This window comes from Physeter macrocephalus, chromosome 19 (assembly GCF_002837175.3).
Source record: "Physeter macrocephalus isolate SW-GA chromosome 19, ASM283717v5, whole genome shotgun sequence".
Lineage (NCBI taxonomy): Eukaryota > Metazoa > Chordata > Mammalia > Artiodactyla > Physeteridae > Physeter > Physeter macrocephalus.
In genome coordinates, this window is record NC_041232.1 from 25,898,796 (window position 1) to 25,916,108 (window position 17,313).

Sequence of the window (17,313 nt, forward strand, 5' to 3'; positions counted from 1 at the left end):
TGTTCTCGGGATCACAGCTGGTGTAGCCCCAGGCGCAGCTCAGCTTTACAAGAACTGGCAGCTACTCTCTGGTTGAAACTTTATCCTCTCTGCCCCTCCCCATCACCTCAGGCACATTCACTGGGTCAGTAGGGTCCTTGCTTCACAGATGTTCCCTTAAAGGCTGGGCTTAACTCTCTCATGGTTTGGCTTCGGTGTCCAGCAGGCCGCATTGGCTCTCCAGGTATGTAGACACGAGAGCAGACATAGTCTCCTCAGTGGACAGAACTGAAGGCCGTTCTCATAGCTCTGGCCAACACTCACTTTGATCTTTTGGCACTTGAATTGCCGCCAGTGGTCTAGCTGTCTGGTCTGTCACTTTGAAGAGTGCTGACTGACAGATTAAAGACATTACTCTTTGGGGCTGCAGACTGTAAAAACAAATTGTGGCTGCCTATCAGACTGTCTAGGTCAGTCGCATAGATGCCCATCTTTGATGAAAACAAACAGAATTAAGCTATCAAGCCTGCCTCTCCCTGATCACTGACTACCACCTGCAGTGGTCATCGCAGTGGCAATTCCAGTGTATCCCCCATCATGGATGGGCAGAAGTGGAGGATTTTACGCTCCTGATGTAGAAGCCAGCAGGTAACTTGGAGGTGGCAAACCTTATGCCTAGTCCACTGAGGGAGCCTGGTACCTCCTGCCAAAAGTTGGCCCCTTGGCTTTGTGTTAAAAGAGGACACATTACTTGGGGCATTGATCTCCCTACTCCTGGAAAACTGTATCTGTCCTTTGACCCCTTCTCAGGGCTACTAGTGATGTCTCACCACTGCTGACACATTTTCAGAACGAGTTATTTCACCTGATCAGCTAATTCTGGACACATTGACTTAGCCCTTGAAATGAAACGAAACTAAGCTCTCGTCATGTTTTTGATTGTCTGGCCCGTTTGCCACCTAACAGTGGTCCATCTTTTGTAACAAAGTCTATACAAGAATGACTTACAGTCAAGGTAATCAAGGGACCTGCCAAACTCCATCATTTCCTGTTCTACTCACCTGAGTTGGGTTGTTTGGTTACTGTATTAATTTCCCATTACTGCTATAACTAATTACTGCACATTAGTGGCTTAAAACAACACAAATTTAACAGTTCTGGAGGTTAGAAGTCCAAAATGGGTCTCACTGGGCTAAAGTCAAGGTATTGGCAGAATGGATTCCTTCTGAAGGCTCTCGGGGAGAATCCGTTTCCTAGTCTTTTCCAGCATTCCTTGGCTCATGGCCTCTTTGTCCATTTTCAAAGCCAGCAGTGCCCCGCTGAGTCTTTCTCGCCATGCTTATCCCTGTTACTGTCTAGTACCTCCATCTTTTGCTTATAAGGATCCTCGTGATTAAATTGTACCCACCTGGATACTCCAGAGTAATCTCCCTATTTAAAGGTTCATAATTTAATCACGTATGAAGTCACTTTTGCCATATACGTTCCAGATAATAGGAAGTGGACATAGTTGGAGGCCACTATTCTGCCTACCCCAGTTACCGAACTCTGCTGTTCCTAAATAGGGATCATCTCCATTTGCCTGATTCCTGGATAATGTTCAAGAAAAAGTGGTAGGGAGATATGTGAGATTATACAGACTATTTTAGAAATTTAGGTATCCACCTTGACCATTCCTGGGCATGGTGCTTCCTTGTTTCACCCTCGAGCAACAACAGGCAAGCCTGAGTGTTATCCCTTGTAGGTGGCTATCCAGAAGAATCATAAGGGATGAAAATAAAATTTAATTCTGGTTCGTTCAGCTGAATTTTCTTATTGCAGTGACACAGTCTTGAATCATGAGAAAAATAATCACTTGGCTTTGTACACTGCTTTCTGATTTCCCTTTCACTGGCCCACATAGGGCAAAGTGGGAGATACAGTGAGTCTCTGAAATTTTTGGAAAAATGCCTTTGTCCCAATCCACACCTTCATATGAAAAGTCTGGGCGTGAATTTGGGTTAATTGTTGAAAAGATAAAGTTGTAACTTCTGAATACACTGATTGTGTAGCAGTGAAGAGAGAGCAACAATGTTGGTGATTTGGAGCAGGGTGACCCTTAGACCCTGGGAGGTACAGAGAGTTCATGGGGCAGCCAGTGCTCTTTTTGCCCCCTCATCCATCACTGATTCAACAGCTGTAGCTGGCAATCTGACCTGCAGGCAAACTTGTCATGCCCACCCATATCCTATAAAAACAAAAAACTGACTCCCAGATTCCAGTCCAAGGTGTAAGGAGCTTCAAGTTCTCTCTCCCAGCCTCACAACAAGAAAAAAGCTGAAGAAGCTGGAAATCAACAGCTCTTCTCAGATCTAACAGATAATTGACCCCAAAATTGTAGAGACAGACAAATACAGGGAATCAAAACTTACCGGAGCAGAAGCCACTACTGGAGCCAGTACCAGGATATTAAAACTTACACCTTAATTGGAAAATGGCCAGAGGCTCAGTGTGGACAAGCTGGAAAGTTAAAAACTCCAGAGGGTGCCAGTCTTAGAGGGGTCCTCACACTTTTGTTAATTTTACTCCCAGCAACCAAACACCCCCTTGTGCTCCTGGTAGGGGCAGGAGAAAAGTAAACATTTTGAATATACCCAGAGTATTCTGTTCTCCTTCACAAAAGTCTGCCCTCAAGGGAAACTATTCCACCAGAACCTAACGTACTGGGGTTTTATTGGAGCCTACCTTACAGAGGGGAAGGAGAGAACCCAACTTCAGCCTCCTCCAGCCTGCCTGCCACACATGGGAAGGTCAATACCCAACTCCAGTCTTCTCTAGCCTTTCTGTCTCACCTGAGGTGGGGGAGCTTGGAATAGAACAATCTGAGAAGCACTGTAAAGGTCACAGCCCAGGAGTACAGACTAAATAAATACTGAGACCTAATCATAAGCGGATAGACTGCTTCCCCAGCCCCACAATTAACAATACACCAATAGGGATGCTGTATAATAAGAGGGGGTTACAGCTGCAAGAACTGCAGAGCTCAGACCTTACTTAAGAAGTAGTCTCTAGGGAAACCCAAGGACAACAGGGGATACAAAAACAAATACACCAAAGAGGAAATTTTAGCCTCTCTCATCACCTACACCTATAGGAAACAATAAGCAACATACCTCCTAGCCAGATAAACATGAAACCTCACACTAAAAGCCTATTTACCTCAATTCCTTTTACCCAATGCATCATGTTCCACTTTCAACCAGAAGTCTACAAGGAAGACTAAAAGACAAAGACACAGTTTGAAGAGAGTAAGCATCAGAATCGGACTCAGACATGGCAGAGATTTTGGAATTATAAGGGCCCTCATGGAAAAAGTAGACAACATGCAATAACAAATGGGTAATATAAACAGAGAAACAGAAATTCTAAGGAAGAATCAAAATGAAGTGCTGGAGATAAAAAACATTAACAGAAATCAAGAATGCCTTTGATGGGCTCATCAACAGACTGTACACATCCAAGGAGAGAATCAGTGAGCTTGAAAAAATATGCCAACAGAAACTTCCAACACAGAAATGCAAAGAGAAAAATGTTTTAAATGAAAGAGAATATCAAAGAACTTTGATGGACTAACATGTAAAGGGAATACCAACAGGAGGAAAAAGAGGAAAAAACAGAAAAAAATATTTGAAATAATAATGGCTGAGAATTTTCCAAAATAATGACACCAAACCACAGGAATCTCAAAGAACACCAAGCAGGATAAGTACCAAAAAAAATTACAACTAGATGTATTATATATGCAGAAAACAGAATATATAAGAGAAAATCCTGAGGTAAGAGGAAAAAAAACAAAAACCAAAAACACCTCACCTATTGAGGATCAGCATAAGAATTACATCAGGTTTCTTTTCAAAAACCACACAAGGAAGAAGAGAGTGGAGTGAAATATTTAAAGTATTGAAAGAAAAAAAAAAACCCACCAAACTACAATTCCATACCCTGCAAGGTTATTCTTCAAAAGTGAAGGAGAGGGCTTCCCTGGTGGCGCAGTGGTTGCGAGTCCGCCTGCCGATGCAGGGGAACCGGGTTTGCGCCCGGTCTGGGAAGATCCCACATGCCGCGGAGCGGCTGGGCCCTTGAGCCATGGCTTCTGAGCCTGCCCGCCCGGAGCCTGTGCTCCCCAACGGGAGAGGCCACAACAGAGGGAGGCCCGCATACCACAAAAAAAAAAAAAAAAAGTGAAGGAGAAATAAAGACTTTTTCAGACAAACAAAAATTGAGAGAATTTGTTGCCAGTCATCCTGCCTTGCAAGAAATGTTAAAAGAAGTTCTGTAGAGAGAAAGAAAATGATAAAGGTTAGAAATTCTGATCTACACGAAGAGTTAGGGAAGGAATAAGTGAAGGTAAAACAAAAACCTTTATTTTTCTATTCTTCAAAGAGGTAACATTTTGTTCAAAATAAGAGCAACAATGTAGTCAGTAATTATAGCTGTAATAAGAGCTAAGAAGAAGGAATTGGGAATATTCTGCTATAAGATTCTTGTGTTACCATGAAGCAGTACAGTGTTATTTGAAAATGAACTTGGATTAGTTGTAAATGTTTGCTGCAAACTCTAGGGCAACCATTACAAAAAAAATTTTTTTCAGGATAATTTATACGCTAAGAGAGGAGAAAAATGGAATCTTATAAAAATGCTCTATTAAAATAAAAAAGGCAATAAAGAATATGATAAGTAAGGAAAAAATAAGGGCAATGCATAGAAAACAATAACAAATATGGTAGACATTTGCCTAACTATTTCAATAATCACTTTGGTAATGGTCTAACTACATCAATTAAAAGACAGACTGTCCTTGTGAATTAAAAACAAAACAAAACAAACAAAAAACAAAAACAAAACCAGAAAAACCCAAGACCTAACTCTATGTCAACTACAAGAAACCTTTCAATATAAAGACACAGATATATTAATGGTAAATGAATGGAGAAAGTTATACTATGCTAACACTAATCAAAAGGAAGTGAGAGTAGTTATATAAATTTCAGACAAAGCAGACTTCAGAGCAAAGCAAATTATCAGAGATAATGAGAGGCATTACATGGTGCTAAACGATTCAAAGCTCCAAGAAGATACAGCAATCCTTAATGTATATACACTAACAACACAGCATCAAAATATGTGAGGGAAAAACTGATAGAACTGCAAGGACAAATAGATTAATCCAGTATTATATTTGGAGATTTCAACACTGCATATCAGTAATGGGCAGATCCAGGAAGGGCATAGTTGAACTGAACAGCACCATCAATCAACTGGACTCAATAGACATTTACAGAGTACATCATCCAATAAGGGCAGAAATCACATTCTTCTAAAGTTTGTCTGGAACATTCACCAAAATATGGCACATTCTGGGCAATAAAACAGTTGAACACACTTAAAAGAAAGTAAATCATACAAAATATGTTCTCAGACCACAATGGAATTAAACTAGAAATCAACAGATAGTTGGAAAATCCCCAAACACTTGGAGATTAAACAACACAATTCTAAATAACAAGCAAAACAATTTCTAAATAACAAATGGGTCAAAGAAGCACTCTCTCAAGAGAAATTTTTAAATATTTCAAACTAAATGAAAATGAAAGTACAACTTAAAAGAGGATATATATGTATACATATAGCTGATTCGCTTCGCTGTACAGCAGAAACTAACACAACATTGTAAAGCAACTATACCCCAATTAAATATATATATATAAGTATGCTATTTCTCAGCTGCTGAACCTGATATAAAAATTAACAACAACAACAACAAATTTGTGAGATGCAGTGAAAGCAGTGCTTAGAAGGAAATTTATAGTATTGAATGAATATATTAGAAAAGAAAAAAGATCCAAAATCATTAAGATACCACCTTAGGCACCTAGAAAATGAGGAGCAAACAATAAATGCTGGAGAGGGTGTGGAGAAAAGGGAACCCTCTTGCACTGTTGGTGGGAATGTAAATTGATACAGCCACTATGGAGAACAGTATGGCGGTTCCTTAAAAAACTAAAAATAGAATTACCATATGACCCAGCAATCCCACTACTGGGCATATATGCTGAGAAAACCATAATTCAAAAAGAGTCATGTACCACAGTGTTCACTGCAGCTCTATTTACAATAACCAGGACATGGAAGCAACCTAAGTGTCCATCAACAGATGAATGGATAAAGAAGATGTCGTACATATATACAATGGAATATTACTCAGCCATAAAAAGGAACGAAATTGGGTCATTTGTAGAGACATGGATGGACCTAGAGTCTGTCATACAGAGTGAAGTAAGTCAGAAAGAGAAAAACAAATATCATATATTAACACATACATGTAGAATCTAGAAAAATGATACAGATGAACTTATTTCCAGGGAAGGAATAGGGACGTAGACATGGACAATGGACATGTGGACACAGTGGGGAAGGGGAGGGTGGGTCAAATTGGGATATGAGGATTGACATATATACGCTACCATGTGTAAAATAGATAGCTAGTGGGAACCTGCTGTATAGCAGGGAGCTCAGTTGGTGACCTAGCTGGGTGGTGTGGGGGGGGTGGGAGGGAAGCCCAAGAGGGAGGGGATATATGTGTACATAGTTGATTCACTTTGTTGTACAGCAGAAACTAACACAACATTGTAAAGCAACTATAACCCAATAAAAATTTTTTTTAATATTTTCATGGGTATATACATATGTAAAATTCAACAAATTTTAAGTTTAACCTAAGTTCAGCACAGCAGTAGAAAAAAAAAACCTGACACAAACTGTAAGAGCTTTTAACTTTCTTGACAAAAAAATAATAGCTTTCAAAAACAATTAAGCTTATGAATTTATAAGCCAACTTACAATTGGGTGTAAAAATAAACCCATAATTTACATACTAATGAATCTGGTGTTTCATTAGTAAATTCGCAGACTTCTTGGCTTAAGGCCATTGGAAAATATCTAAATGCATTCAGCATGGATGGGAAACACACACTGTCTGAAAGGAAGCAGTGGCTCTTGCAGATGTGGGCCAAACATACACAAAGGCAGAGCCATCCCGTCACTAACTGGTCATTTCTACAACATCGGGCAACTGGATGCCGATACCTAGATTAGATTAGACTGGGCCAAGGAAACCACACCTGAGGTGATTAATATCTGACAGTCTAAGAAATTTAAAAAAATACTGCAGAATGAAAACTAAGAGTTATTTTGAAGGCTATAAAGGGAGAAATTAAAATTCACTCATGTATAACACTTGCAAAGTGAGAGGGGTGACTGAGAAAAAATACTTTTCCTTCTGAGGAAAAGTTTAATGAGAGAGAATCTGGAAGACGGAAAGAAATCAGAGACACCTCGAGGAAGGAGACATTTATCTTTGTCTACTCTTTGTCACTGAGACCAGGGGTCATAGCCAACTCCATGTTTACACACAGGGTGGTTTCAGTGTGGCTGTAATCTCACAAAGAATCATAGGCCATCAACACCAGATATTGTATGTAGGTCCCACCACCCTTCTATGCATCATCCCCACCAAGGAATTATTCATTTGAGAAAACAAGCCAAATACTGCTTTTACAGAAGACACTCCCCATAAGTGGTTGTCAGGAAGCCGTTCTACCAGGAAGACAGGACAGTGGACAAGATGCCGTTGTTCCCCACAGAGCCTGTGACTTTACGGGAGAGGCCAAGCCATGTGCACCCAGCAACCGCAACACAGGCAGTGGGAACAGAGGCCTCGGGGGCACCCAAGACAGCAGAGACTCCTTCTGGGTGGTCCTGAGGCTGTGTGACCCCAGAGTGGGGAGGGTAAGAGTTGGCCTCAAGAATGGTCAACTGCACTTGAGGTCAGACATGGCCGTGAGCAAGGTAGGAAATGCCAGACAGGTAGGAAATACCTACTCTAGTGCTCAGAGCTGAGGCAGGAGAGCTCCCACTCTATGAGTAATGCAGCCTCCCTCCAAGGAAGAGTTCCAGTTTTAAAGATTATCTAAAAATCGCCTGCTTATTCTGCAGAGATGCTTATTAGTGCAGTCGTCTGCTCTAGAAGGCCACTCGCGTCGTAACTAGTGAACACAATATGTTATCTCTGATCAATTCAATGAAAACACATTTTTCAGAAGCCAATTTCCCAAATACACCAAGCTTTAACATTCACCAACATCACTGATTTACCAAAATCTTACTATTAATAATACATACATTTTGGGACTTCCCTGGTGGTCCAGTGGTTAAGATTCCACACTTCCCAATGCAGGGGGCCTGGGTTGAATCCCTGGTCAGGGAACTCGATCCTGCATGCCGCAACTAAAGATCCTGCATGCCGCAACTAAAGAGCCCACATGCCGCAACAAAGATCTCGCATGCCGCAACAAAGACCCAGTGCAGCCAAATAAATAATTTAAAAAAAAAACATACATTTAAAGGCAATTCATATTTGGATGGGATGGTTTTTAACATTATTTGAGGATAGCTAGGAAGTTTTAGTTGAAGAGATTCTGTTTAATTTTAATGGAACCATTAAAAAGATTGTTACCTGTTGACTGTCAGCGTGGTTTAGTATTCTAATGAATATAATATTTACTTACAAGTGTATACTTTGTCATTTGTATCCCAAATCTAATTACAAATTGAGGTGGAAAATGAGATAAAATCACAAAAGTAACCCAAATCAGGAAAACATTGATCTAACTGTTGAAATAGAATCAGGAAACTTCTGGAAAAATACTGCTGTAACAGAGAGGAAAGTGTCCCCATTCCAGAGGAATTCCTGTGAATGTCCAAGAGTTAAAGAAAACAAGAAACTGAGTGACCAGAGACATTGAGGGAGAATCCAGAGACTACAAAACCAGGCAACACAGGATTCAGATAAATTCCAGATACCATGGCAACACAGACTCCTTAGTCTTAAAGGGAAGCCACAGGTAAATGGTATTTCACTGAGTTCAATAATTACTGATGTATATTCCACTTCTACTAGTGATTCTTAACTATTCTTTTTATAAAAGCCGTTTTGGGAATGTACACATGCCACTTCCCACCTCGAACCTCCTCTACCCCAGCCCTACCCAGTCTCTGAGAAAAGCCCAGCCATCCTACAAGAAGCACAAAAGCTTTTCTTTAAGTGACAATAGGTGATGAAATATAGGTGAGAAAAATTTAGAAATAAGTAAATCAATTCCTGTAAGAAAAAATGTACAAATTGTGTCAGATGCCCTCTAGAAACGAAAATCTGCCAATTTGTTATACCATGAATGGAGAGACAGTATATTTTAAAAATTTGTAGGTGAGAATAATAATAAATAAAATTTAAATATACATCAGTGAAAATTTTTAATTTGGTGGCATATGTTCCTACATGTCAATTGCAAGCTGAGTAAGAAAATGGGGCAAAAATCACAAAATAACAGGAAAAACAAAGCCAAGACGACAAATGACCCATCTGTTAGATCAGGCAGAGGAAGGAAGCTACCCAGGAGCGGACTTGGCCTGACACAGGAATTTCCATCATAGGTGGCCAGACGTACAAAAGACTCTGGAAACTCCGAGGGGCCGGGGAAGTGGCGGGAGGATTCCTATCTTTAAGGAAGTGGGCAACAGACTCTGCTGGGGCCGGGGGGAGGGGCCATGCAGGCCGGCACCCGCCCCAGCCCGAGCCCTGCTGCACAGACCCTCGCGGTGCGGCGTCAGCGGGGGAAGGGCTGCCGCCCCGAGCCCGGGACAACGGCGGACCCCGCTGCGGGGCCCAGGTGCCAGCCCGAAGCCGCCCCCGGGGCGCCCACACGGCGGACCCTGCAGATCCTCCGCCCTCCGCGCCGCCAGCTCTCCACCCCTTGGGACCCCGGGACGGGGGCTGAGCCAAAGCGTGGCAGGGGAGCCGCCTCCGCAGCGGGAACGGCCCCAGCCAACCTCAGCACCTAGGCCAACGGCAATTGTCCGCCTCCCGTTGCTGGGCAGGATGCTGTCTCCCGGCAACACAGAGGCGCGGAATTGGCCAACAGACGGACAAGGATGTTAGCCAATGGCGTCTTGCTCCAGTGGGCCGTGGGCGCCCTGGCCAATGGAAAACGTGAGCGGTCAGTTACTAAGCTGAAACCGGTCTCTACGTAGCGCACCTGCGGAGGATGGAACCCAGAAGGCACTAGCTGAGCATTGATAAAGGGAAAGAAAATATTCTCTGTGAGCCAGATTTAAAAGTTTTGCTTGCCTTGCTAAACCCACTAGGCTTTCAGTGTTGTTCAGCCTCGCTCATGTACTGCTGTCGATCTGGCAGCCGCTCTGCCCCAGGCGACACCCATCCAGACCCGAGTTTATCCCCGAAGAGCCCCGAGGACCGGGATGCCAAGGGATCACTGCACAGAGAAGGCAGGAGCAGCGACCTCCCAGGAACACTGAAATCAGTGCTCTTATTTATTTCTGCTTTAATTTTACTTTTAATTATGCTCTTGGGAAAGAAGTGCTGCATTCCCACGGGCTGGAATTTAAGTGGGTGGTCTGTAGCTCAGTGACAGAAACCTGGCTGTCTGTGATGAGATTCCTTGGGCTCACAGGATGGGGACGGGGTGTCAGAGAGGTGAGCTCTATTAGCCAGTGATGGGTAGCTTTTCTCTTTCTCCCACGCTGCAATGAAAAGTAAGGGCAGGAAGTGAGGTGGGGACCTGCAGCCCATCCGCTGCCATTGTCGTGCTGTCCGCTCTTAAATCTGGTACTGGGGAGAAGCAGGAGGGGAGGAACCCCCCGTCAGAAAATCCTGGAGCCACAGGGAGCTCGACTGGGGGATGAGGAGACCCTGGGCTGGTGGCATGTGGGACCTTCAGCTGAGGTAGGGTCAGTGTCCAGGCAGCCAGGGAGACCTGGCCATTCCCCTTCGGGCCCCTCCCCGTTGTCTCCTGCTTTCTGACCCTGACCCTCCCCTCCATCGGAACAGATGTCGCTGCTTAAATGTCAGTCCCACGGGGCTCGGGGCTGGGAAGTGCCGAGCCTCCCTCATGGCCAGATGCCAACTTGGAGAGGCCAAGGGCAGGAAAGACTGGAGTCGGCGGCCGAGAGCTTGCTCACGTCACATTGGAGAACATCCAGGAGGATGGGAGGCGGATACAAAATGGAAATTTCAAACATGAAAAGCATTTTATACGAAATGTTCGCAGCACGGAAAAAGCAGTTTAACTCAGAACAAAGTGACTTTGGCTCTGACTCTGACAATGAGTGAGCAAAGCACGTGTGACACCTCACCCACCTGTGCCCACCTGCGCCCCAGGTTGTTCTCACCTGAGGGCCCTGGGCTTGCGCTCTGGGGAAAAAAATTCCCTCTGGGTTTACATTTCGTCTTCAGAAAGCCATCTCTCATCTTCTGGAACTTTTTTGGAACTGAGGTTTTTTTTCGCCCTCCGGAGGTCCCACGTTCTTTGATTCCCAGATTTTCTTCTCTATCTCTTTGATGTTACTTAAGAAGAAGGAGAACATGAAGGAGGGATTAGTGATCACTAAACCCTAGGGCTGATCCCTCTAGCGGTAAACTGGTACATGGTTCTAACCGGTTCTATTATTAGTGCTGTTAAATATGAATTACTAAAATTTAAAACAATATTATATCAAAAGCTGCTTTTAGAATAATTCTATTACAGCTCAAACTGTAGAGAACCAGGCAAATGGAACAAAAATATAAATGTATTTCTTGCTTTCTGTTGACTTACATTGCTGTTTCAAGGGAAAAGTATTCACATGCCTTGCCATATAGAGGAAGAAAACATATTTTAAATTCTAATTCAGAGGCTGTCGTCCTGCAGCTCTTCACATACTATAGAACAATATCTCCTCTTTGGCGAGTAAGGTAAAGAGGCTAATTTGTGACTGGATATTTGTGGCCAACACAAAGTCAGGCGATTCATCACTGCACAGGGGTGGGAGGTGGGCATCTGCTGTTGCCCTGAAGAGACCGAACCCAAGCAAGAGCGAGGTCAAATCAACGACCTTGACACACCTGCACAGTCGTGCTGCTCCTGACCAATTCATCATCCAACTTTATAAAACTGTTATACGATCACCAGCTTATCAACTGCATAGCAGAATTGCTTTGTCCCATTTTTGTGATAAGAATTAAGGGAACGGTCATAAAGGGTCTAACTGGATAAGCACATGTGCAGAGACATTTTTCCAAAATAATTAACACTGCACAGTTCTGTGAAAGGAAAAGTGTACACTGAAATGTAACACACCATTTAAAACTTGAAAATCAATAGTATTAACATTTGTCAACATTTTCTAAGATGCAAGCCACATGTTTTAGATTTAAAACGTTTGGTAGGGGCTTCCCTGGTGGCGCAGTGGTTGAGAATCTGCCTGCCAATGCAGGGGACACGGGTTCGAGCCCTGGTCTGGGAAGGTCCCACATGCCACGGGGCAGCTGGGCCCGTGAGCCACAATTACTGAGCCTGCGCGTCCGGAGCCTGTGCTCCGCAACAAGAGAGGCCACGATAGTGAGAGGCCTGCGCACCGCGATGAAGAGTGGCCCCCACTTGCCACAACTAGAGAAAGCCCTCGCACAGAAACGAAGACCCAACACAGCCATAAATAAATAAATAAATAAAAATTAAAACGTTTGGTAGATACTAACCAAACTTTAGTATCTAGTAGCTAAAATAATCAAGTATTTTTTAACCAGGGACAAATATATTTTTGGTATGCAATTATGTGAATTACTTGAAATTTGAAAATAAGGACTTAACAAATATTGAAAAATTCTTCGTAAATATAGGGTACATAAAATGTATTTTTATTTTGTGGAAATGAAAGGATATTAAAACATACCTTGAAAGCATCCATCCTTTTTCAAATGTTCACTCATTTATTTCATCAGAAAAAAATGAATATTGTAGACTAATATGGCCTAACATAGCATAAAATTGTCTGTGATTTCTAGATGTGCCCACTGTGTCCAGCAGAGCAAACCCAGCCAGAACGGCTGATTTCAGAAGGTTGTGAATGTCTTGATGCCCCATTTTTGTTCTAAATTCTCTATACTTACATGCAATTTGAGTGTGTCATTTATTATATATAAATTTTTACTTTAGCTGCTAATATCAACTATTCACATGCAGTCTAGTGCATATAAAATATAATCACTGGGGCTTCCCTGGTGGCGCAGTGGTTGAGAGTCTTCCTGCCGATGCAGGGGGCACAGGTTCGTGCCCCGGTCCGGGAAGATCCCACATGCCGCGGAGCGGCTGGGCCCGTGAGCCATGGTCGCTGAGCCTGCGCCTCCGGAGCCTGTGCTCCGCGACGGGAGAGGCCACAACAGTAAGAGCCCCACGTACTGCCAAAAAAAAAAAAAAAAAAAAAATCACCAAGGGACTCCCCTGGTGGTGCAGTGGTTAAGAATCTGCCTGCCAATGCAGGGGACACGGGTTTGAGCCCTGGGCCAGGAAGGTCCCATATGCCGCGGAACAACTAAGCCCATGTGCCACAACTACTGAGCCTGTGCTCTAGAGCCCGTGAGCCACAACTACTGAGCCCACGTGCCACAACTATTAAAGCCTGCGCTCCTAGAGCCCGTGCTCCGCAACAAGAGAAGCCACTGCAATGAGAAGCCCGTGCACTGCAACGAAGAGCAGCCCTTGCTCGCCACAACTAGAGAAAGCCCATGCGCAGCAACAAAGACCCAATGCAGCCAAAAATAAAATAAACATATAAATTAAAAAATATATATAATGACCAAACAAAATGTCGTGAAATTCAATGGATAGCTCTGAAATATTTTCATGCACTTAATTATAAACATGATAACTACCTGTGGGTTATTAAAAGATGTCTTCCTAGTCTCTTCCCAAAGGACACAGATTAAAACAATTACCAAAAACTGGTTGGGGCTTCCCTGGTGGCGCAGTGGTTGAGAGTCCGCCTGCCGATGCAGGGGACACGGGTTCGTGCCCCGGCCTGGGAGTGTCCCGCGTGCCGCGGAGCGGCTGGGCGCAGTTGGGAGTCCGCCTGCCGATGTAGGGGACGCGGGTTCGTGCCCCGGTCCGCGAGGATCCCGCGTGCCGCGGAGCGGCTGGGCCCATGAGCCATGGCCGCTGGGCCTGCGCGTCCGGAGCCTGTGCTCCGCAACGGGAGAGGCCGCAACGGTGAGAGGCCCGCGTACCACAAAAACAAACAAACAAACAAAAAAAACTGGTGAATTATTTTACTCTCTAGAAATCTGTAAATGTGAGACTCTTTCCATCCTTGTTGTGAGGACTGATTTTTAAAGCTATCCTACTGATGGCTTTCAGGAGTCTAGTGCTACATTATGATTTCTAACAAATGCAGAAGTATCATATGACAAACTACTTTGAATGTTCCTACTGTATACATGAAAATACTAATGTGGCTGTGAATTACAATGAAACAACCTATGAATCATTTTTTTATAATTTGGGCATCCAACAGAATGTAAAAAATTTATTATTCCCATAAATTTAAATTATTAGTAATATTCATGATGAAATATTTTAATTCTTTACATGTAATAGTACACTATTGATCTTTATTTTATTTATGTATAACATATATTATTTATTTATTTATATATGCGTACATATATATCTTAAAGAACATAACGTATATGTATATATATCAGACACAAACACGCTGAGTGAAATATTTAGGTGAATTATGTTTTTTTGTTTGTTTTTTTGGCCGCACCACATGGCTTGTGGGATCCTAGTTCCCTGACCAGGGGTCGAACCTGGGCCCTGGCAGTGAAAGCATGGAGTCCTAACCACTGGACCACCAGAGAATTCCTTAGATGAATGAAAACAAGGAAAACTGTGAAACAAAAAATAGCTCTCAGAATCAAATCTTTAGCCATCATCCACATTTTATATTAACATTTTAATTGAAGAATTTCTCATGTGTTTTTACAATATTTAATTAAGCTTAATTCTATCCAGGCAATGTAATTGTAAACCTTCTTTGGAAGAGCAATCTCTCAAATTAACATCGTACATTGCACTGACACTAGGATACAACTTGTAGGTCATGGCATGACAGGAAAGGTTTTTTTGGAAAACAAAGATTAAAGCTAGTGTACTTTCCAAGTAGACATAAAGCTATAAACCATATTTATCAGTTCATTTTGTCCCATGTATTAATTTCTGTTGATCTGGATGAAGTCATCACGTTTTCCACTAGAGTTTTGTCATCAGGTTTTCCATTAGAGTTTTGTCATTAAAGCAGTTTATTTGAACTGCTACCCAGTTCAGTGGTATTATCTAGAGGCTATCAGAAACTTATATTTGTTTAAAAAAATCTGTTTTATGAGTCTTCTTGAAGATCTTCATTTTGTAAAAGCATCAGTGTAAAATAATGATTGTCTTTAAAGGACAAAACTTAAAATAGCATGGTTAAAGATTTGAGTACAATGCAATTGGCAAGAAACTTGGATATTTCTGTGACATGTAACATTGTAGGATAATAACTAGACTAATGACTGATAACATTATATCAGGGCATATCAGATGTTAGGAACTCCATATAAAATTTGGAATATCTGGGCTTCCCTGGTGGTGCAGTGGTTGAGAGTCCGCCTGCCGATGCAGGGGACACAGGTTCGTGCCCCGGTCTGGGAAGATCCCACATGCTGCCTAGTGGCTAGGCCCGTGAGCCATGGCCGCTGAGCCTGCGCTTCCAGAGCCTGTGCTCCGCAATGGGAGAGGCCACAACAGTGAGAGGCCCGCGTACCGCAAAAAAAAAAAAAAAAAAAAAAAAAATTTGGAATATCTATATTAATGGCATTTATCCATACACTGTAACCTAAGGTTCATCTCCAGCCTCTTGACAATGCTTCTCAAGTATTTTAACATAACAAATAAATTTAATGAGTTTAGCATTTCTCTCTGAGATGTTTCAGGGTTCCTTCAAAGCATCCCAGAGTCAGTTGGAGGCTAAAAGTTAGATTTTGATATTTGGGAAGTTTGTTAAAAATATCAAAAAGGTTTTAAAACACAACAGGATCATAGGTCTCTATGAAGCAATACTTTTTCATTTAACCAAAGTCACAAAAAGATTTAAAAAACAAATACAGGTCACTTAAGGGGACAGAAACCCACACAATCTGTTATCAAAAAGGAGCACTCTAAGAAACTTCGTTCAAATTCCAGTCTTGTACTAGCTTACTTAACAACAAAATCCATTTACTTAACTTCATTCTAAATTTAGTTAATCCTGATCATGCATAAAACATTTTTTTTCCCCTTCAGGGTTCCTTTCCACAATCTTTTATCACTTTCTGTTTCCATATTAGTTCATCCCTTATTTTCCCATCCAAAACCAACCAGCTGTAAGACATACTTTCTTTCTTTTCCCCCAATAAAGTGTAATTCCATTCCTCATACCTTCTTTACTGAAAACATGTATTCTACTTTCCTACTGTATACTGAAATGCTTCCTACTGAAGAGGGATGTAGAGGGGTTTAGGGTCCCTCCTCTTGCTGACTGTCATGTCAGGTCTCTGTCCACTTGTCCTGGGGGGTTGATCCAAAGGTCCCATGTAGAATGAAGTCACCTCTTGAGTGTTGGTGAGCTGATATCCTTGGCTGAGGACCATCTGAAATTTCATTGCCTGAAGGCAAGAGGAGACTAATTTAGTTAGGAAGTTTAGCAGGCAAGGCTGGAACAGGAGCAAAAGGAAGATGGAAGCATGGGGCCCCAGAAAAGGAAGGAGCCAGGACAGCCAAGGCCATGTTTTTTTGTTTTGTTTTGTTTTTAGTGAAACTCTTGGGAGGCTCTATCCTTGAGGCTGGTTTTGTGATTGGAAGAAGTATTGGTAAGCAGCCTCGGGGATCCGGACAGAAGGGCCCTTGTGTACAACGTAGCCTGAGTTGGCTGAGGTTAAAGCCCATCCCCAAGGTTGGCAGGTAGGCGGGTCCACTTCCCCCAACAGACTTATCAAGGCATAGCCAACAATTACTGTAATACGTAGAATTGGTTGCCACAAGGAAGTGCTGTGCCTGCTTGAGAACCCCATGGTAGGGGTTTGTATCAGTGAACTCGGGACTGGACAGGAACTGAGAAGCAAGGCAAAAGTTAAAAATGACAATTTGGGGTCAATTCTTGAGGAAGACAGAGAAGTCAAATTACAAATATGAGAAGTCCTATTATCAGGCAGCAACCAGTACTGGAGCCCACCGATGTTGCATTAAGAGGGTTTTAAGAAGAGCTACTTACCTGTTTGTTTTTTAAAGAGGAGCCTCGGGGCTTCCCGGGTGGCGCAGTGGTTGAGAGTCCGCCTGCCGATGCAGGGGACGCGGGCTCGTGCCCCGGTCCGGGAGGATCCCACAT